Source organism: Ovis canadensis, chromosome 1, assembly GCF_042477335.2.
Source record: "Ovis canadensis isolate MfBH-ARS-UI-01 breed Bighorn chromosome 1, ARS-UI_OviCan_v2, whole genome shotgun sequence".
Lineage (NCBI taxonomy): Eukaryota > Metazoa > Chordata > Mammalia > Artiodactyla > Bovidae > Ovis > Ovis canadensis.
The window spans coordinates 211,281,076-211,303,636 of record NC_091245.1 but is presented as its reverse complement, the minus strand read 5'-3'; positions in this window follow the sequence as shown (position 1 = coordinate 211,303,636).

Here is a 22,561-nt window from a genome sequence, read left to right as displayed (position 1 = left end):
TCTCAATGTTGCCAACTAAGAACTAGAAGCACGCTTTACTGGTCTCTTTCTCTCACAGTTGTTTACAAAAGAGACATATTTAAAGTAATCAGGGCTCTATGGAATTCCTCAGTTGAAGGAAAAAACTCCTTAGTTCTAGAATAGTCAGTGAATGATAATCTTTGACATACTGAATTGAAAGTCAGTTCCAAAGAAATAACAAGTGAAAATTGTTCTCTGTAATAATATGAAACATGATCACTTCAATGTAATGTCTACCTGGCACATAACAGATACTTAATATGTCAGTTCATTTCAGTCACTCAGTCGTGTCTGACTCTTTGTGACCCCAAGGACTGTAGCATGCCAGGACTCCCTGTCCATCACCAACTCCTGGAGTTTACCCAACCTCATGTCCATTGAGTTGGTGATGCCATCCAACCATCTCATCCTCTGTCATCCCCTTCTCCTCCTGCCTTCAATCTTTCCCATTTTCAGAGTCTTCCCAGCATCAGGGTCTTTTCAAATGAGTCAGTTCTTCATATGAAGTGGCCAAAATATTGGAGTTTCAGCTTCAACATCAGTCCTTCCAGTGAATATTCCAGACTGATTTCCTTCAGGATGGGCTGGTTGGATCTCCTTTCAGTCCAAAGGACTCTCAAGACTCTTCTCCAACACCACAGTTCAAAAGCATCAATTCTTTGGCACTCAGCTTTCTTTATAGTCCAACTCTCTCATCCATACATGACTACTGAAAAAACCATAGCCTTGACTAGATGGACCTTTGTTGTATTCACTTTAAAATTTTTTTTAAATCTGATTAAGTTATTCCAGGCTAACCCTAACCCTAATATCTTATGCAGAAGACACCAGGTTGCCAATACTTGTGGCTGGACAGCAGAGCAGCAGCATCACCACAATAGCCAAATTCTAACAAAATAGCACCCCACTCCAGTACTCTTGCCTGGAAAATCCCATGGACGGAGGAGCCTGGTAGGCTGCAGTCCATGAGATCGCTGAGTCGGACACGACTGAGTGACTTCACTTTCACTTTTCACTTGCACACATTGGAGAAGGAAATGGCAACCCACTCCAGTGTTCTTGCCTGGAGAATCCCAGGGACGGGGAGCCTGGTGGGCTGCCATCTGTGGGGTGGCACAGAGTCAGACACGACTGAAGCGACTTAGCAACAGCAGCAGCAGTATATATTTGAACCAATCTTGTATCACTTAGTAAATAGAGTAAGCCCCAAACACCTAGCAGTGAAATCAGCATGATTATTAACTTCATTGTGCAGTTAATATAATAGTGATATTGGCAATGCCTCATCTGAAAGATAACGTTTTGGTAAAGTTCTGGAAGGAGTATGCTGTTTAAAACCAGCATAAATGCCCTGTGCTAGGACTCACAGCTAAGGCTTCTAACTTATAACAGTAAAATGTATTCTCATGTTAGGCAGCAGGTGCTTCTATCCTTTAACCTGCTCTGTGAAAAATGTTCCATGGTCAAATAGGCATATACTATATGCTCCTCGTAGATATTTACAATACTCATTAGCTTTGATGTTTAATAGCATTAACACAGCGTTTTCTAATTGCATTTACACTGAAACCTTCCATACACCAACACCAACCCATCAGCATTCCACAGACCTGCAGAACCTACACTGGGGAAAATGTCTGCCTCCTGATATTTTTTTTAACCTACTTATCCTGGCACTATCACTCAGAGCTGCAGATGAAATACAAGAAACCCTCCTCCCCTTGGTGGACTTTCAAGTAACTGAAGATGGCTCCCACACTCCTCCAGAACCCTCCAGAGGCTGGCTGCACGTAAGCTAAGCATTCTTTTCTGAAGAAAGGTGGTAATGTGGGTGTAAAGGAAAGAAAAATTAAGTGGAACCCCTAGTGATTTTAGAGGCACAAGTGATGTTTAAATCCTTGGATCTCTCTGGCACACTCAAGAGAGATTCACAAAAGATGATGCCACAAAGAGAAGTCTTCAGAGTCAGTTGGAGGTCCTGTAAGAAGCCCACTGAAAAGTCCAACAATCCTCTGAAAGAAGGAGGGGTGAGGACACGCCTAACAGTGGTTTTGCAGATTAATTTATTGCCTCTGGAAAACCCAGTTTGGGAGGCAGTACCTGTTACCTTCTATACTCTGAAGACCCAAGCCAAAAGAGAAAGGAAAGGAGAACCTGACTGATATTCAAGTTGGGTTGAACATTTCCAATGGCTGTTTAATGAAGAGGAATGTTTCAAAGAAGGGTGAACCGGTCAACTCTAAAAACTTTTATTCAGTATTAATAAAAAGAACATTGAATTGCATGGCATGAGCTAAACAGAAATGTGTTTGGGGGGAAAAAAATCTGCCAGGGTTTTCTTCTTTGTAGATTTTTGCCAGATAGCTGCTCTGAGAAATTTCTGAAACCATGTGTAGCTTTGCTACTTTTCAAGGAGGTGCAAAGCAAGGAGGAAAAAAAAATAAACACGAGTTTTATAAATGAAGGGAAGGTTTAGATAGGAAATATAGCTTAGAATTCTAATTGGAGACACTCTCCAGACCCGTGCAGGGCTTTTACAAAGCTCTTGATGGATTAGTTCTATAGGTCATGTAATTTAAAACACATAAGGTAGGGCATATGATAGTAAAATTTCCTGAAATAACTTTGTGTCTGAAGGCAGGATTCTTTCGTTTGAGAATAACAAGTGCAGGTGAACTATAAAAATAAAAGACCATTTGGAGTTCTTTTAGACTTTACCCTGAAGCAAACCAAATAAAATTAAATATTTAATGAAATCTCAGTCTAAGCCCAACCAAGGCAAGCAGAAAAATGCCAAGATGGTTTTTAAACTTAATCCTTAACCCTAGGTCACTTACCCAGGGATATTGCTGATGGTGTGACAAGTGAAGCAGAGGAAAAACTAAATTCTGGGGCCATCCAGCTCATGCATACTTAAGGCTACAGTACTGCATCAAATACATTTTAACCCACGACTAAACCCATTTTAACCCATTTTAATCACAGACTACATTGGCCAGGAAAGGCTGACTGATGCAGTGCATGGGTGGAGACAAAGCAGTGTATTGGATTTCTACCATGAATTATTAGTATGAGAAGTTGTGGCTTTTTTTCACATTGTGCTTTTAAGGCAAATATTAAAATTAAAATAACAGAAAAGCAAAACAAATTTAAAAAACCATCATACCCATCCAAAACCCAACAGACAGAAGGGAGAGGGAGAGAAGTCATTATTAATGGCCCCTATAGAAAGCTCTCACGTGATTTTTCCCTTTGGAGTAATGAAAGAGCCTTGTTCACCAGACTCCTTATCAACATTCCAGTCCGGGGTAATCCATCTTTCACACCACAGTTGGTGTGATCTTATAAACCTCAATATAATCACTTCCTTGTCTAGAGATCCTTGTTGACTTCACTGTCTAGGAGTCAAGTACCAACTTACTATTTTGGCATTAAAATCCTTCTCAGTGTTTCCTTGTCCCAATTCTGCAGCCTGGACACTTGCCACGTTGCTCTCTCCCACATCCTCAGCATTCATCCAATGAATACTCTATGCATATGAACTTCTTATCTCAAGTTTCATACCTGAGCTTTTGTATCCATCTTTCTCTCTTCTTAGATTGCCCTCCCTCCAAGCCTTCCCCTGGAAATTCATTCATTGATCCAAATTCTTTTCAAGTGTCATCATTTCTTTGGAGCTTTTCCTGGCTCTCCTGAGCCAAATTAATTGCTTCCTTCCTATTGCCCCAGGGCACCCTTGTCCTAAATAGGAATAGATGAAAATCATGAAGTACTTACTAGAGGCAAGGCACTGTTCTAATCACTTTTATTCAATTTAACCCTTGTTTAATCTTCACAGTCCTAGGAAGCCAATATTATTATTGCTATCTGCATTTTCCAAATGAAAAAAACTGAGGCACAAGAGGCTGAGGGTTTTGACTAAGGTCCTGCAGACAAGGAGTGGCCAACACAGGATTCCGACACAGGCACCAAGCCATTCACTCTTGAAAGAACCACCATGTCACCAGCAAGATGAAGGATCCTGGGATCAAGGTGGGAGCAAGTCAAGGTCTCAGGCAAACCAAAGGGCTTCCCTGAGGTAGGAGCAAATTAAGATTGTTTCTCACCAAACCTGAGAAATAAGCAGAACCAAGAATTGAGGAGGAAAGGAAGCCAAAGGAGAGATTTACAAGTTCTCCAAACAAAGGGCTAAGTGCAAAGGGCAGAAACTGAGCTCTAAAATCAGAGCCAGGAAACAGGCTGATTCAGAAGCAGGAAAATGTTTATTCACCCTTTGTCCCCACAGCTAAGCCCTGTGAACTTCTTTTGTTGGAAAAGGTGAAAATAAATCTAGTTCCTAGTGTGCTTCAAACTTTCTGTGGGAGAACCAGGCTGCTCCTTAGAGGGTTGCTTCATCCCCCAGCTCATATTTTGGAGGTCAAATCTTGAGGTGGTCTTAACTCAGAGGAGCATGGATCACCCAGCCTCTTAGCAAGACCCCCAAAATAGTGTAACCAGGACTGAAGTCTTTTTGCTTTAGAAAGTACAGATTACTGGCGTGTAACTAACACTAGCTTACTCATCATTTGCTCATAATCTATTTTTCATTTCAGATCAGAACACAATGAAATATCCTCAGCACTAATTTTTCTTCCCTCTATTGCCCATCTCTGCAAAACTGCTTTTTTCCTCCAGGGGACTTAAAGCAAACAGAAAAAATTTTTTCAGAACCCACCCCAAATACTGTTTTCACATTGAAATCTTCCTTATTCCTTCCTTAGAAATGAGTTCTCTCTCCTCTTATCTCCTAGTATGCATTCTGTGTACAAATTCAAGTCCTGACTAGTTGTAATTATATTCATTTCCCAGGGTAGCTACCACTAATATTAGCAGCTATCATTTTTTTTCTAAAGAACTTGCTAAATGTCTTAACACATATTATCTCATTTAACACGGTATGAAAGAGGTAGTCTGATCCCCATCATATAAATGAAGAAACTGAGGCATAGAAATGTTTATACACTAGTATGAAACAGAGGGTTTCCCTGGTAGCTCAGCTGGTGAAGAATTTGCCTGCAATGTAGGAGATGCCAATTTGATTCCTGGATTGGGAAGATCTCCTGGAGGGGTGCATAGCAACCCACTCCAGTATTATTGCCTGAAGAAGCCCCATGGACAGAGGAGCCTGGTGAGATACAGTCCATGGTGTTGCAAAGAGCTGGACACAGCTGAGCAACTAAGCACAGCACAGCACAGCAAAAAACAGAACTATTTAATACTCAAGCTGGCTGTACTAAGTAGTAGTTCAGTTCAGTTCAGTCCAGTCACTCAGTCGTGTCTGACTCTTTGCGACCCCATGAAGTGCAGCATGCCAGACCTCCCTGTCCATCACCAACTCTCAGAGTTCACCCTGACTCACATCCATCGAGTCAGTGATGCCATCCAGCCATCTCATCCTCTGTCGTCCCCTTCTCCTCCCGCCCTCAATCTTTCCCAGCATCAGGGTCTTTTCAAATGAGTCAGTTCTTTGCATCAGGTGGTCAAAGTATTGGAGTTTCAGCTTCAGCATCAGTCCTTCCAATGAACACTCAGGACTGACCTCCTGGGTCAGTCCATAGGATGGACTGGTTGGATCTCCTTGAAGTCCAAGGGACCCTCAAGAGTCTTCTCCAACACCACAGTTCAAAAGCATCAATTCCTCAGCGCTCAGGTTTCTTCACAGTCCAACTCTCACATCCATACATGACCACTGGAAAAACCATAGCCTAGTATTACCCTACAATTCCCAGCCTCTATGCAGTTAGCCAGGGAGCTACGAGCAGTAAGTGCTTACCAGGTGGTACCAATGGTAAAGAATCTGCCTGCCAAGCAAGAGGCGTGGGTTCCATCCCTGGGTCAGGAAGATCCCCTGGAGAAGGGAACGGCAACCCACTCCAGTATTCCTGCCTGGAGAATCCCATGGACAGAGAAGCCCGGTGGGCTACAGTCCATAGGGTCACAAAGAGTCGGACACGACTGAAGTGGCCTAGCACGCATGCACACATGAGCAGAAAAGGTTATGAGCATATGACAATGATGTGGTCACTTCTGAGCTGAGTGAGGCATACAACAGCGGCAACCCTGGCAGCTGCGTGTTGAGGGGAGATGACAGAGTCTCAAAAGAGAGGAATCCTGGATTCAGATGACACTACATAAAAGAGAGCTACTGTGAGGTGTCCTGAGACAAGCACCAAACTTTCTGAATGCAAAGAACAAACTTTAGTGTGTTAATCCCCCTAAGACTCCAGAGATTTTGTGTGTTGTTGTTACCATAACCTTGATTAATACAGACTCCAAATCCTATATTCACAACCCTAAAACTCTATCCCTAACTTCTAAGCCCTAACTACTTCCACCTTACCTTTTCAGAGCACTTATCAATGTGAAGCAGAGGAGACAGATGAGGAAATAGAAACATCTAAAGGCACCCTTTCTTCAGTAGAGGCATGGGAGTAAAATGCTTGTGAAGCAGCTAAAAGGAAACTATGAGGAACTCGTGGACAACTTCACAATACAACAACAAAACCAGTGTTATGAAGGATTTCACAGACTGATGTGGAGCAAGAGAAGAAATAGATATTGTGAAAGAGCTGTGACATTATTCTGCTCCAATAAAATCTTTCCCCTTCTTGCCACTCACTCTAAATTTACATCTTGGATGCATGATATGTCATAAATGTCATGATACATCAAAGATTGCCATACACTGGAATACCAGCCTCCCTAACAAAGATTTTATAGGGCCACAAAACAGCCTTTAGAGGAAGCATGTGTTTGCTCATCTATTTCAGGTAATTTTGACTTATTCTTGGTAGACTAGAAAAGTGAATTTCCTTCTCTCAGTCCTTTTGAAATTAGTCATCTTCCTCTCCACATCTTTCCAATGTATTAGCCAAAATGATCAGTATTCTCTCCTTCTAGCAGTATGAAAGTTGGAAATAGCAAAGGTGCCTACCTTCCTCCCAGCAATTTCAACCTAGTAATTTACACTGTGGCACTAGTGGTAAAGAACCCACCTGCCAATGCAGGACACATAAAAGATGCAGGTTTGATCCTTGGGTAGGGAGGATCCCCTGGAGGAGGGCATGGCAACCCACTACAGTATTCTTGCCTGGAAAATCCAATGGACAGAAGAGTCTGGTGAGCTACAGTCCATGGGATCGCAAAGAGTCGGACACAACTGAAGCAACTTAGCACATACACACAATTTACACAACTCACACCCATACAAATATATACACATGTATGCCCATGGCAGTATTCTTTATAACAGCGAAAAACTGAAAACAATCTGAATGTCTATCAACAGCAGACTGGTTATATTACAATATTTTCCTGCAAAGGAATTTATAGTCTTTAAAGTGATTTTGTAGCTCTAGATTTATTGACAAGCAGATATCTATGTCAGCTTTGTGAGTGAAAATTTAGATTATAAAAATACCTGTATTGTGATTCTGTTTATGCAGAACTGTCTGCCTCTGTGTTTGTGTATATATATTTATTTTGTTTGTGAATAGAGAAGGCTTAAGGGCTCACCAGTAAAGAATCTACCTTCAATACAGGAGATAAGGAGACTTCTACGTTCAGTCCCTGGGTTGGGAAGATTCCCTAGAGGAGGGCATGGTGACCCACTCCAGTGTTATTGCCTGTAGAATCACATGGATTGAGGAGCCTGGCAGTCTATAGTCCCTTGGGTCGCAAAGAGTCAGAAACGACTGAAATGACCAACGCACATGCCCAGAGAAGGCTTAAAGGATATACTCCAAAATGCTAATAAGTTCTCTCTTCTTAGCAGGCTTTGGAGTATTCTTTTACTCTTTATGCTTTTCTGCACTGCTTCAATTGTTAAATGTTCACCTAGTATATTTATAACATTAAAAATGATTAAAACTGCTTTTATTTGGAGGAAAATGTTAAGACTGTTTATGAGCTATCACCTTCCAACTCACCTTAAAGCACAAAGTGATACTAATTCAGAGCAACAGTTTGCTTTCCAGAGAGCAGGTCTGCCTGCAGTTTCCATACTAAGAATGGTACCCTATCATTACTCTGACACTGTTATGATTTAAATGTGCTTTGCAAGTTAATTTATTCTTTGACAAGTGTTCACATCAGAATCTCACATCCAAATGTTGAAAGTGGATTTGACAGAGAAAAGACATATAAATTCATTTCAATAAAAACTTTAGGTTTTTAACTTCTTGTGGCAGATCTGAAATTCCCAAAGTGATAAAGGTACTCAGGCTCTGCACAGATCTCCAGTTCATATGGGTAGATGTCTTGGCATCATTAAGTCACTGGCTGTCAGATAAAGGAAAAATAAAAGAAGCCCTAAACTGTATCTGTCAATACCCCCAAAACTATTTCAGGCAAGATACTGCGAGTTATGGTTTTCTTATTTTAAGCCTCTCTGACCTGGTTAGTAGAAGTTTTGTCAAAAAGGAATTTCATAAAAGGCAGTCAAAATATACTGTCAACTCTCCTGTTTACAAAACTGACACAAGGACCAGAATTTAATAATAAGATCCAAAGAGTGACAAGGTGACAGTAAATGGTGTAGGGCTTCAAATTTTTAATAAAAATTTTAATAAAAATTATTTCTGGATAATCAAAATCTGTTGGATCAATGCTGTCATGGGGATATTCCCCCAGGAGATGCTATTAAGAAAATTTAATGTTCAAGCCCACCTCTTGGACATATTATATTCTCAATGAAAGTTTGCTGAATGATTGAATAAATGTTCTGTGTAGGTCAGCTATGCTGCTATAATAAATGCATCCTAAAATTTCAATGGTTAATACAACAGAGATTCATTTCAGTCTCAAGTCATGGTTCAGTGTGGTTGAGGGACAATTCTGAAAAGTTCTCATCCCAATAATGACTCAGTGATCCAGGATTCTTCCGTACTGTGGCTCTTCCTTTGGGCTACACAGCCTCCACGATTGCCACAGAAGAAGAGAGGGTGGGAAATCAAAGGCAGGGTTTATGGATAGGTGAGAAGTGGTATATACCATTTATATTCATGTTTGTTAGACTAGAACTCAGTGGCTTGTTTTCCCCTTGCTGCAAGGAAGGCTGGGAAATGTAGTCTTTCTGTTTGCTCAGGAAGATAAAGCAAATTGGTGAGCAGGCCATATGCTGATGTTTTTCACATTAATTATTTAGATGATAGTCTTTTTAGAATATATTTTGCTAGATTGTTATCTTAAAGACAATAAACATTACACTTTCATTTTATGCCAAGTTTATAATTGCAAGCCTTACTGTTATAAGCTAACATACACACCTGGAAGCTGCGGTCTTTCTTTTCCCTTCTCAGTGCTCCCACAGTTAGTCACGTGTGAACTCGATAATGCCTCACTCATTCAGCCTTTGTTTGGATTCCCTACATCGTCAATCACCCAGTCTGAGTCCTCACCCACAGTCTCCTAGGAGATCTCTCTGATTGCACCCTGATCTGACCTGACCAACAACTAAACCATTCCATACACTGCCACCAAATGAATGGTCCTAGAACACACTTCAACCACCACTGAAGCAACAAGCCTTCATTATCCTAAGGCACAACACTTTCTCCCTTTGCCTTTCCAGTTGCCCCTTGGCAATAAAGTCAGGTCCAAACTCTTAACTCCCATTAGCAGAGGTGGCTATCTAACGCTCTGATCACCTTCTTTAACATTCTATTTCAGCCAATTGTTTTACATTTCTTTCCTCATGACATTGCTCATTCCATCCTTCCCATCTGAGGTACCCTCAGCATCTTATATAATTACCTATGTTCTACACATCCATTAACATTCTGTTTTAGTCTCATATTCTGTATTCATTAGTAACATAAGCAGCCGTGACAGAAAAACACCAAAGTCTCAATGGTTTAACACAACGAATGTTTATTTCTTGCTCTCATTAAGTCCAAATTGGGTGTTGTCAGGTGGCTCCCCTCCAAACAAGGATTCAGAAACCTAGGAACTCAGGCTCCTTACACCTGATTGCTCTGCCATCTTGGACACTTGGCTTCCAGTGTTTGGTGCTACAGAAAGAGAAAGCACATGGAGTATCATTTTTAGAGGTTCTGTGGACTAGTTTCACAGCCATGAAATTAAAAGACACTTACTCCTTGGAAGGAAAGTTATGACCAACCTAGATAGCATATTGAAAAGCAGAGATATTACTTTGCCAACAAAGGTCTGTCTAGTCAAGGCTATGCTTTTCCCAGAAGTCAGGTATGGATGTGAGAGTTGGACTGTGAAGAAAGCTGAGTGCCGAAGAATTGATGCTTTTGAACTGTGGTATTGGAGAAGACTCTTGAGAGTCCCTTGGACTGCAAGGAGATCCAACCAGTCCATCCTAAAGGAGATCAGTCCTGGGTGTTCATTGGAAGGACTGATACTGAAGCTGAAGCTCCAAAACTTTGGCCACCTCATGAGAAGAGTTGACTCATTGGAAAAGCCCCTGATGCTGGGAGGGATTGGGGGCAGGAGGAGAAGGGGACGACAGAGGATGAGATGGTTGGATGGCATCACCGACTCGATGGAGATGAGTTTGAGTGAACTCTGGGAGTTGGTGATGGACAGGGAGGCCTGGCATGCTGCGATTCATGGGGTTGCAAAGAGTTGGACACGACTGAGCAACTGAACTGAACTGAATGGACTAGTACTGACAAGGGCACCCTTCATGACTGTTAATTTCCCACTGGCTAAAACTCATTTAAGGGGCTTTCCAGGTGGCTCAGTGGTAAAGAATCCACTTTCCAGTGCAGGAGGTGCAGGTTCCATCCTGAGTCAGGAAGATCCCCTGGAGAAGGAAATGGTAACGCATTCCAGTATTTTTGCCTGGAAAAATCCTATGGACAGAGGAGCCCGACAGGCTGCAGTCCAAGGGGTCACAAAGAGTAGGACACAATTGAGCAACTGAGCACACATGCAAACACTGATTTACATGGCCACATCTAAAACTGCAAGAGTCTGTGGGCCCAGGAACAAGAGAAGATGGATCTGATCAATAGCCATTAGTATCTGTTTTATTTGCTTAGACTTCTCTCCTGGAAAATCCAATTCTCTCCATAATTCCTCCTTCCTCTGAACTTTTCTGTCACTTTCTGGTGCCATATGCTGCTACATAGACTGTGGTAAATTGGGCAGGTTTCTTTCACTTTTGACATATTTCCTTTCCACATAAACTAAACTTTAGGGCAGAATCTCTGCTAAGTATTTTTAGTATCCTGGCTATTAGAACAGCGCCCAGCACACTATCTTAAGACTTCAACAGTGTTGAATGATGACAGTGACAATAGTGCCCTTAGGAGCTACTAAGATAATAAATGGCCCAGACTGCTATGCATAGGAAGTCCTGGCCCACTCTTTTGTTTTTTCTTTCCTTTTCCCTGTAGAACCTGTCTGCCAGTGCAGGAGACTTAAGAGACATGGATGTGATCCCTGGGTCAGGAAGATCCCCTGGAGGAGGGCATGGCAACCCACTCCAGTATTCTTGCCTGGAGAATCCCTTGGACAGAGGACTCTGGTGGGCTATAGTTCATAAGGTCACAAAAAGTCAGACACAACTGAAGTGACTTAGCATGCACACAAAGTCAATTTTCAGACCCTGGTTTTCATGGCCTCCAGCATATTTGCTTCTCCTTACTCTACTTCTAACTTACTGTATCCAGTCTGCTATTCAGCGTGTTTTAAATCTTAGCAGTGGGAAGCTTTCTACAAATAAAATTATCCATGAAACCACACAAAGGGAAAAATAATAGCCGAATGGTTCAGGTTGTGACAGGCGGGGCACGGGCTCACTTAGCAGCTGCCTGGTTCCAAGGATATGCCCAGTAAACATAAGCTCCCCTTCTTCTCCTCTCTTTGTCTTAACATGACTATTTGCTCACTGAAAAGCACTCCAATGGACAAACTTCACTAAGATTTCTTATTAATGGCACAAAAACTATTAATTTTCTCAGCAATTCACCTTTACCACATCCCAACCCCCGCTCCCCAAAAAAGTGAAGACGACGAATAGGAAAAGAATTTTGAAAGCTCTGTGAATAATAAAACTCATAGTTGTCATAGACTTAGCAGACTTTTCAATAACATCCCTGTTTTCCCCATGGAAATTCTCCATCCCCAAGTAGCTCACAAAGCCTCGTCTGTACTAAATGTCACATGAAGACAAAGGCATAAAACTTTTTCAAAGTGTCATCTTAGAGAAATATGACTAGTCCTAAATGTTCATTCAAACAGCCTTCAATATAACTGCAAACATCTCATTCTAAAAGGAATTTTAAATGGTTGAGTCATATATTTTTAAGTAAAAATGATACTATTTTACATGTTAAAAAAAAAAGTACAGTGTATGTGTGTTAGTCGCTCAGTCGTCTGACTCTTTGCAACCCTATGGACTGTAGCCCACCACACTTCTCAGTTCATGGGATTCTCCAGGCAAGAATACTGGAATGGGTTGCCATGCCCTCCTCCAGGGGCTCTTCCCAACCCAGGGATCAAACTCATGTCTCCTGTGTCTCCTGCATTACAAGTAAATTCTTTACTGATGAGCCAACCAGGGAAGCCCACTAAGTTCTATAGGTTTACTGATAAATTTCATGTGTCAAAATTGATATGACTATATATATTAATGTTTGTAGTATATGTAATTCTGAGTTAACTTCTGTTCCCCTGGGCCATCATTTTATTTTCATCTTTGATTAAAATGCCTTGAATTAAATGTTAACTGAATATAGTTTAAAACAAAGTTTCTTTAAGCCACACTGACCTCTAGAGACATAAAGGGATTTCAAAGATGCTCAAGTGAAACCAAAATCCACCTTCACAAGATCAGTGTGAATATAATAAAAGGGTTTATTTTGGGACATAAGGATGGACTATCCTCTGAGCTCTGTGCTACACTCCATTGACTAAGCATACTGCATTGCATGTTATTAAATTTTACTGCAAAGAGGAAAAGTAAAAGACAAAGAGAAAGACTAGAGCTAAAAGGAACTTGAAAATAATTGAAATTGTTCAAATGTATGTAATGGAAAAGGCAGTGAACTATGTATCCTGAGTTCTGGTTCTGTTTCATTTTCATAATACCTATGTGACCTTGGGCAAACCACTTTTCTTCCTGAGGCTTCATTTTCCCATCAGTTAAATGAAGATTTGAGCCAAATTCTATGATACTGTGTGCTAAATGCAAGCTAAGAAATGCTAACAGTTTATTTTCTCATCTTTAAAAAATTACCAATCCACCTTAAAAAAAAAAAAACACTTTCTATTAATGACTCAGTAATTAGATTGATCAGGGTAGTACATTACTAGTAAAGATTAGTTTCCAAGGGCTGCTGTAACAAAGTACCACAAACTGGGTGGCTTAAAAAACAACAGCCATTTTTTTTCTCTCACAGTTCTGGAGGCTAAAAAGTCCAAAATCAGGGTCTCAGCTGGGCTATGCTCCCTCTGAAACTCTGAGTAGAAACCTCCCTTCCCTCTTCCTAACTTCTGGTGGGGGCCACCACTGTTGGCATTCCTTGGCTTGTAGCTGCCTCTATTATCTCTTCCCCTCTGGTCATAAGGCATTCTCTCTTCATCTCTCTTCACATCATCTTCCCTTACCTCAATAAAATGCCGGCTGTACTGGATTAAGGGTTAATCCATACTAATCTGGTATGACCTCATTAACTTAACTAATTACACCTGTAATGATTCTAGTTCCAAATAAGATCATGTTCTTATTTGGTATTGAGGTCAGTCCTTCAACATATCTTTTGAGGCACATAATTCTTTAACAGTAGTAACAGGGAAAATATATAGTCAGAGAAATGACAGCTTTCAAAAAGAAGCAATGTCACTTGCAATTCGGGTCACTTAAAGGACAGGATATGTGTAATGAATTGCTTCCTCCTGAATGATGGTATCTTTACAGAAAAATCCCATGGCAATAAAATATGTATTCAGTGGAGAAACAACACAACCTAAGTCTAGCAGAATGGCTCAGAGAAGATCCTGACATGGTATTAGCGAATGTAAGAGCAACACCAGGTGGCTATGCTCCTATGTAACAGCTCAAACTATAGCCAAGGCACCTGAAGAGCTGTCCTGCAAAGGTTAATACCATGAGGACCACTGAAATCAAACCTTGCCATTCTGAGCCAAGAAAATTAAGAAAAGTCTGTACTTTCCTCTTAAATTTTCATAAATGAACAGGAAATATAGAAGATAATCCTAGGAAACCTTGTCATGCCAGATAGCAAGCTCGCTATCACTGACTGAGGTCATATCAACAGAACTCAAGAGCCAACATGAAGGAATTTGCCCTGGCCAAAAGTGGAAATTGGTGCATCAGTAAGAAAATAGTACAATGGGTTAAAACACATAAAATTCTTTTAAATCCTGTAAGTCCCAACAATTCTTGAGGGAAAAAACCTTTATTGGTCTCCTTGGCCAATGATAGAAAGCCAACTCATTATTTTTAAAACTTGTAAATAAAGAGAAAGAATCAAATATTGATTCTTCCTTTATTACTCACTGTTTTAACCAGAGTACACAAGAAATACCCTACTTCTCTTTAGAGAAGTATTCTAGCCAGTAAATGAAAAGGAATGATATAATATTACCATGGTACAGTTATAATATTATGGTACAGTTCTGTGTATTCTTGCCATCTCTTCTTAATATCTTCTGCTTCTGTTAGGTCCATACCATTTCTGTCCTTTATCGAGCCCATCTTTGCATGGAATGTTCCCTTGGTATCTCTAATTTCCTTGAAGAAAGCTAGTGGAGGTGATGGAATTCCAGTTGAGCTATTTCAAATCTGGAAAGATGATGCTGTGAAAGTGCTGCACTCAATATGCTAGCAAATTTGGAAAACTCAGCAGTGGCCACAGGACTGGAAAAGGTCAGTTTTCATTCCAATACCAAAGAAAGGCAATGCCAAAGAATGCTCAAACTACCGCACAATTGCACTCATCTCACACTAGTGAAGTAATGCCCAAAATTCTCCAAGCCAGGCTTCAACAATACGTGAACCGTGAACTGCCAGATGTTCAAGCTGGTTTTAGAAAAGGCAGAGAAACCAAAGATCAAATTGTCAACATCCGCTGGATCATTGAAAAAGGAAGAGAGTTCCAGAAAAACATCTATTTCTGCTTTATTGACTATGCCAAAGCCTTTGACTGTGTGGATCACAATAAACTGTGGAAAATTCTGAAAGAGATGGGAATACCAGACCACCTGACCTGCCTCTTGAGAAACTTATATGCAGGAGGAAGCAACAGATAGGACTGTACATGGAACAACAGACTGGTTCCAAATAGGAAAAGGAGTATGTCAAGGCTGTATATTGTCACCCGCTTATTTAATTTCTGGGCAGAGTACATTATGAGAAACACTGGGCTGGAAGAAACACAAGCTGGAATCAAGATTGCCGGGAGAAATATCAATAACCTCAGGTATGCAGATGACATCACCCTTATGGCAGAAAGTGAAGAGGAACTAAAAAGCCTCTTGATGAAAGTGAAAGAGGAGATCGAAAAAGTTGGCTTAAAGCTCAACATTCAGAAAATGAAGATCATGGCATCTGGTCCCATGACTTCATGGGAAATAGATGGCGAAACAGTAGAAACGGTGTCAGACTTTATTTTGGGGGCTCCAAAATCACTGCAGATGGTGACTGCAGCCATGAAATTAAAAGACGCTTACTCCTTGGAAGAAAAGTTATGACCAACCTAGATAGCATATTAAAAAGCAAAGACATTACTTTGCCAACAAAGGTCCGTCTAGTCAAGGCTATGGTTTTTCCTGTGGTCATGTATGGATGTGAGAGTTGGACTGTGAAGAAAGCTGAGTGCCAAAGAATTGATGCTTTTGCACTGTGGTGTTGGAGAAGACTCTTGAGAGTTCCTTGAACTGCAAGCAGATCCAACCAATCCATTCTGAGGGAGATCAGCCCTGGGTGTTCTTTGGAAAGAATGATGCTAAAGCTGAAACTCCAATACTTTGGCCACCTCATGTGAAGAGTTGACTTATTGGAAAAGACTCTGATGCCAGGAGGGATTAGGGGCAGGAGGAGAAGGGGACGACAGAGGATGAGATGGCTGGATGGCATCACTGACTCTAGGGACGTTAGTTTCAGTGAACTCCGGGAGTTGGTGATGGACAGGGCAGCCTGGCGTGCTGTGATTCATGGGGTCGCAAAGAATCGGACACGACTGAGCAACTGAACTGAACTAGAGGTATTTCTAAATATCAATAAATTGTATATGTTCAACATGCCTCACTAGCAAAAGGTAAGAAAACACCACAATATTAAGAATGTGAACAGGATATAAACACTTTTGCAGCTAAGTGATTGAACATGTTATTTGTCTGAGCAGATTGTTCTGAATGAGCAAAAAAAAAAAAAAAAAAAGACAACCTGTGAGCCACAAACTACTAGCTACACAATATAATTGTGAAAATGGGTTTCTTATACCCGAATGAAAATAAAAATTCACCAGTACTAGCAATTTAAGAAGGGATTCACACACACATACACACACACACCCACACACACAGTTGCTTTCTGTACTTTCTGAAACTCCACTAAAGAAAATACTGCAAAAGTAGCCTCAAAATGGGTAGGATGAAGAGGGAAATTAAACAACAGGAAACTATACAAATTACACAAACCTCTGGGAGACATTAAGCAGAGGGGAAAAGGGAATTTGAAGGATATAGTCAGAGCCAAGGATATATCAGAACCCAGCGGGTACAAAATCATCAAACCAGCAAGAAATACTGATGAAGAACAGACAGCCACGACCCCATGCATTCCCCGGAAGTGGAGGCTGTCAAAGCCAGTCTCCTACCTGTCCTCACAGAGATGCCAGTCAGGACCCCCACTCCAGGATGACTCATACCCCAGCAGAGAAACCTCCTGTAGCTGCGTGGCTGTCAGTCACTGGTGGAATAAGAAACCTAAGTTTAAGAATATTTTCTACAGAGACAAAGGTAGCCAATAAGGAACTAAGTAGTACAACTGAGGGAGAAGAGAGAAGTGGTAACAGAGAAGAAAAGAGAATATACTAAGTACAGGGACAAGTGGAAAACAAGAGAGAAGATGGGTTATATTTAGGAACTACAAGGTGTTCAGCAATGTTAGGGTTTATAGTGTAAAGAAGGAACTGATGAGAGATGATGAGTCTAGAGAAGAAAGCAGAGGCCAGAGCATTACCTCCTACTAAGGAAAGTTTGCGCTTTATTCTGAAAGTTCCAGCTTTCCTGTTGGCTGTGGGAAAAAAAAAAAAAAAAGACAAAAAAATACAAAAACCAAAAACCCTGCCTACCAATGTAGGAGACATAAGAGATGTAGGTTCGATCCCTGGGTCAGGAAGATCCCCTGAAGGAGGCCATGGCAACCCACTCCAGTATTCTCACCTGGAGAATTCCATGGACAGAGGACCCTGGCAGGCTACAGTCCATAGGGTCACAAAGAGTCAGACATGATTTAGGGACTAAACAACAACAAGCAAAAGTTCTAAGCACTTTTAAACACAACATAACATGGTTCAATTTGAGTTTCAGAAACATGATTCTGGCTTCTGTAGATTTCTGAGGAACAAACCTGGAGAGAGGGAAACTACTCAGGCAGCTGCTGAAATCATTCAGGAACTAAAGATAATCAATTGCTAAACTGAGAAAGTGGCAGTGGGCCTGAAGGAATATTTTTCAAATTCAGAATGCATCCAAATCACCAGGAGGGCTTGCTAAAACAGTGGGTCCCATGGGGCCTCGGAGTTTCTCACTCAGTGGGTATAAGGTCTGTCTCAAGAATTTGCATTTTTAATGAGTTACCAGATGATGCCAATGCTGCCGGTCCAGGGACCACACTGAAAACAGTATTTGAGAGTAAGCAGGAATCCCAGACCAGACACCAACATGTGTGTGTGTGTGTGTGTGTGTGTGTGTGTGTGTGTATGCATGCTTCCCCCCATCAACAAGCAACTCTCAGGTGCCAGCAGTGTCTGAGAACTCAACTCAGTTCCGACACTCTCTACCCAGAGATAGAATCAGATTGCACAGGTGAAGGGCTCAGTCCCTCAAGACTGCTGTCCCCTTCAGATGCCAGTCACAAGTCTACGTTGTTACCTGTACTTCTGACTGACAGGCTATCAATCAGAGGTTCCCATGACCTCAGGTTCAATTAACTTGCTAGAATAACTCACAAAACTCAGGAAATCTGTTTGCTTACTAGATTACCTATTTCATCTTAAAAGGGTAGTAAAGAGCAGGAATCAATAGCCAGATGAAGAGATCAATAGAGCAAGGTCTCAAACAAAGGAGCATCTGTCCTCGTGGAGCTTGGGACCGGGCAGAGTGGCATGCAGAGGCATCCTGGTCCCCTGATGTGGAAGCTCTCCTAAAAAGGGACCAAGACACTTTCCTCTGCAGTTTTTATGGCGGTCTCATTCCATATTCATGACTGACTAAATCCTTGGCCAATGGTGATTGATTCAACCTCCAGCTCCTCTTTCTTCCCTGTAAATTAAAGGAAGGACTGAAAATCGCAACCCTCTCATTTCTGCTGGTTCTTGCAGCAGCCAACCTCACTCCTTAAGTGCTTCTGAAAGTCATGGCATTCACGCAACAAAAGACATCTTGTCACTGTTAACACTTGGGAAATCCAAGGGTCTGGGGAGCTGTGAGCCAGAAACTGTGAAAAAAGACCAAACATATATGAGAAATGAACTTTGGTCCTCTAAAATGACCAAACAAATACTTTTTACAAATCACAGCATTACAGAGAGCATGTAAGAAGTAGAATCAACAATACTTGGTGACTGACTGGATGAAGACATTGAAGAGAGTAGTCACGATTCTTCCCAACTTTCTAACTTGGGTAACTGGGAGATTGTGGTGTCAGTCATCAAGGCAAGAGGAATACCAACAAAGAACATATATTTGGTGAGAGCATGGGGTTATAAATACAAAGAGATCCATTTGAACACATATCAAACTTCACATTCACACTGGACATCCCAGTGAATTTTAGGACAGGCAATTTATATATAAAAGGACATGAAAAGGAAGATATGAGTTAGAAATACAGATATAAGAAGCAACAGCATATAAATGATAATTAAAGCCATGAGAATGAATATGATTTGCCATGGTCAATAAATACTGTGAGAAAAGAAGACGATAAAATCTTGAGGAACCTAAAATTTAAGAAAAAGAGAACTGGCCCTACTAAGCCAACTGAGACAAAGAGCTAGAAGAATTGTTTGTGATATCAAAAGACTAAATTAATCAAATGTGTATCAATATGGGGCTGGTTAAATCAATCATGACACTCTCTACAGTAGAATTCTTTGCATCTATAAAAAATGGAATGAGTAAGTGCTTTTGCTAACAATAGAAAATATGTCCTAAATATACATATGTTTTTGTTTTGTTAAAAAAAAGCAAATTGTAAAATAGTGCATGTAATGTTGCTATCCTTTAACTGAAATGGGGGGAAATGCATACACATGATTGTATAGTTGCTGGCATATTCACAGAATACCTCTGGAAAGATGTACAAGAAATTTGTAACCTAGAGGAAAGATAGTGGGGAACCTAGTAAGTAGGAGATTGAAGATCCAGGGCAGAATTTCAACCCAAAGGCCCAAATATCCTATAAGCTACCAACTATAGGCCAGTTGCAAAGATGGACGCATCAGAACCTGATGCTATTAAATATTTAAACTATTAATACAAAAATAATTCTCCTTATTTAGATCTCATGATTGTCTAGCAACATTCTGAAACTTTTCCCACAGAAAGAGAATTCATTCTGTATATTGCTGAAATTGACTTGACAATCATATATTTTTATACAAGTTAATCATTGGCATTCTACTATGGCTTTCAACACCTGTCTCTTGTGTGTTTTGTGAACTTGAGGCAATACCCATGGGTTCAATCAGTTGATCACGGAGAGATTCTGAGTCTACAGAGCTAAGAACTAAATCCTAGACTCGGGTAACTAACCAAGGTATATTCTACCTTATTAAGTTTCTTGACAGCGATTTGTCTCTCCTGGCCACACTCCAACAGCACTATGATGTAAAATTCAAATTTTCAGAAAACAAACTTGTTTGCAATACTCCTCATCCTATCTTTATGGTATATATTCCATTGACAAATGGAATTGGAAATGGAAGTGGTCAAAACAAGAGATGGCAAGGGTGAATGTCGACATTCTAGGAATCAGCAAACTAAAATGGACTGGAATGGGTGAATTTAACTCAGATGACCATTCTATCTACTACTGTGGGCAGGATCCCTCAGAAGAAATGGAGTAGCCATCATGGTCAACAAAAGAGTCCAAAATGCAGTACTTGGATGCAATCTCAAAAACAACAGAATGATCTCTGTTCGTCTCCAAGGCAAACCATTCAATATCACAGTTATCCAAGTCTATGCCCCAACCAGTAACTGAAGAAACTGAAGTTGAATGGTTTTATGAAGACCTACAAGACCTTTTAGAACTAACACCCAAAAAAGATGTCCTTTTCATTATAGGGGACTGGAATGCAAAAGTAGGAAGTCAAGAAACACCTGGAGTAACAGGCAAATTTGGCCTTGGAATATGGAATGAAGCAGGGCAAAGACTAATAGAGTTTTGCCAAGAAAATGCACTGGTCATAGCAAACACCCTCTTCCAACAACACAAGAGAAGACTCTACACATGGACATCACCAGATGGTCAACACTGAAATCAGATTGATTATGTTCTTTGCAGCCAAAGATGGAGAAGCTCTATACAGTCCACAAAAACAAGACCAGGAGCTGACTGTGGCTAAGATCATGAACTCCTTATTACCAAATTCAGACTCAAATTGAAGAAAGTAGGGAAAACTGCTAGACCATTCAGGTATGACCTAAATCAAATCCCTTATGATTATACAGTGGAAGTGAGAAATAGATTTAAGTGCCTAGATCTGATAGATAGAGTGCCTGATAAACTATGGAATGAGGCTCCTGACATTGTACAGGAGACAGGGATCAAGACCATCCCCATGGAAAAGAAATGCCAAAAAGCAAAATGGCTGTCTGGGGAGGCCTTACAAATAGTCGTGAAAAGAAGAGAGGCGAAAAGCAAAGGAGAAAAGGAAAGATATAAGCATCTGAATGCAGAGTTCCAAAGAATAGCAAGAAGAGATAAGAAAGCCTTCTTCAGTGATCAGTGCAAAGAAATTGAGGAAAACAACAGAATGGGAAAGACTAGAGATCTCTTCAAGAAAATTAGAGATACCAAGGGAACATTTCATGCAAAGATGGGCTCAATAAAGGACAGCAATGGTCTGGACCTAACAGAAGCAGAAGATATTAAGAAGAGGTGGCAAGAATACATGGAAGACCTGTACAAAAAAGATCTTCACGACCCAGATAATCATGATGATGCGATCACTAATCTAGAGCCAGACATCTTGGAATGTGAAGTCAAGTGGGCCTTAGAAAGTATTACTACGAACAAAGCTAGTGGAGGTGATAGAATTCCAGTTGAGCTGTTTCAAATCCGGAAAGATGATGCTGTGAAAGTGCTGCACTCAATATGCTAGCAAATTTGGAAATCTCAGCAGTGGCCACAGGACTGGAAAAGGTCAGTTTTCATTCCAATTCCAAAGAAAGGCAATGCAAAAGAATGCTCAAACTACCACACAATTGCACTCATCTCACATGCTAGTAAAGTAATGCTCAAAATTGTCCAAGCCAGGCTTCAGCAATATGTGAACCGTGAACTCCCTGATGTTCAAGCTGGTTTTAGAAAAGGCAGAGGAACCAGAGATCAAATTGCCAACATCCGCTGGATCATGGAAAAAGCAAGAGAGTTCCAGAAAAACATCTACTTCTGCTTTATTGACTATGCCAAAGCCTTTGACTGTGTGGATCACAATAAACTGTGGAAAATTCTGAAAGAGACGGGAATACCAGACCACCTGACCTGCCTCTTGAGAAACCTGTATGCAGGTCAGGAAGCAACAGTTAGAACTGGACATGGAACAACAGACTGGTTCCAAATAGGAAAAGGAGTACATCAAGGCTGTATATTGTCACCCTGCTTATTTAACTTCTAGGCAGAGTACATCATGAGAAATGCTGGGCTGGAAGAAATAGAAGCTGGAATCAAGATTGCTGGAAGAAATATCAATAACCTCAGATATGCAGATGACACCACCCTTAGGGCAGAAAGTGAAGAGGAGCTAAAAAGCCTCTTGATGAAAGTGAAAGAGGAGATCGAAAAAGTTGGCTTAAAGCTCAACATTCAGAAAATGAAGATCATGGTATCCGGTCCCATCACTTCATGGGAAATAGATGGGGAAACAGTAGAAATGGTGTCAGACTTTATTTTTTTGGGCTCCAAAATCACTGCAGATGGTGACTGCAGCCATGAAATTAAAAGACACTTAGTGCTTGGAAGAAAAGTTATGACCAACCTAGATAGTATATTCAAAAGCAGAGACATTACTTTGCCAACTAAGGTCCATCTAGTCAAGGCTATGGTTTT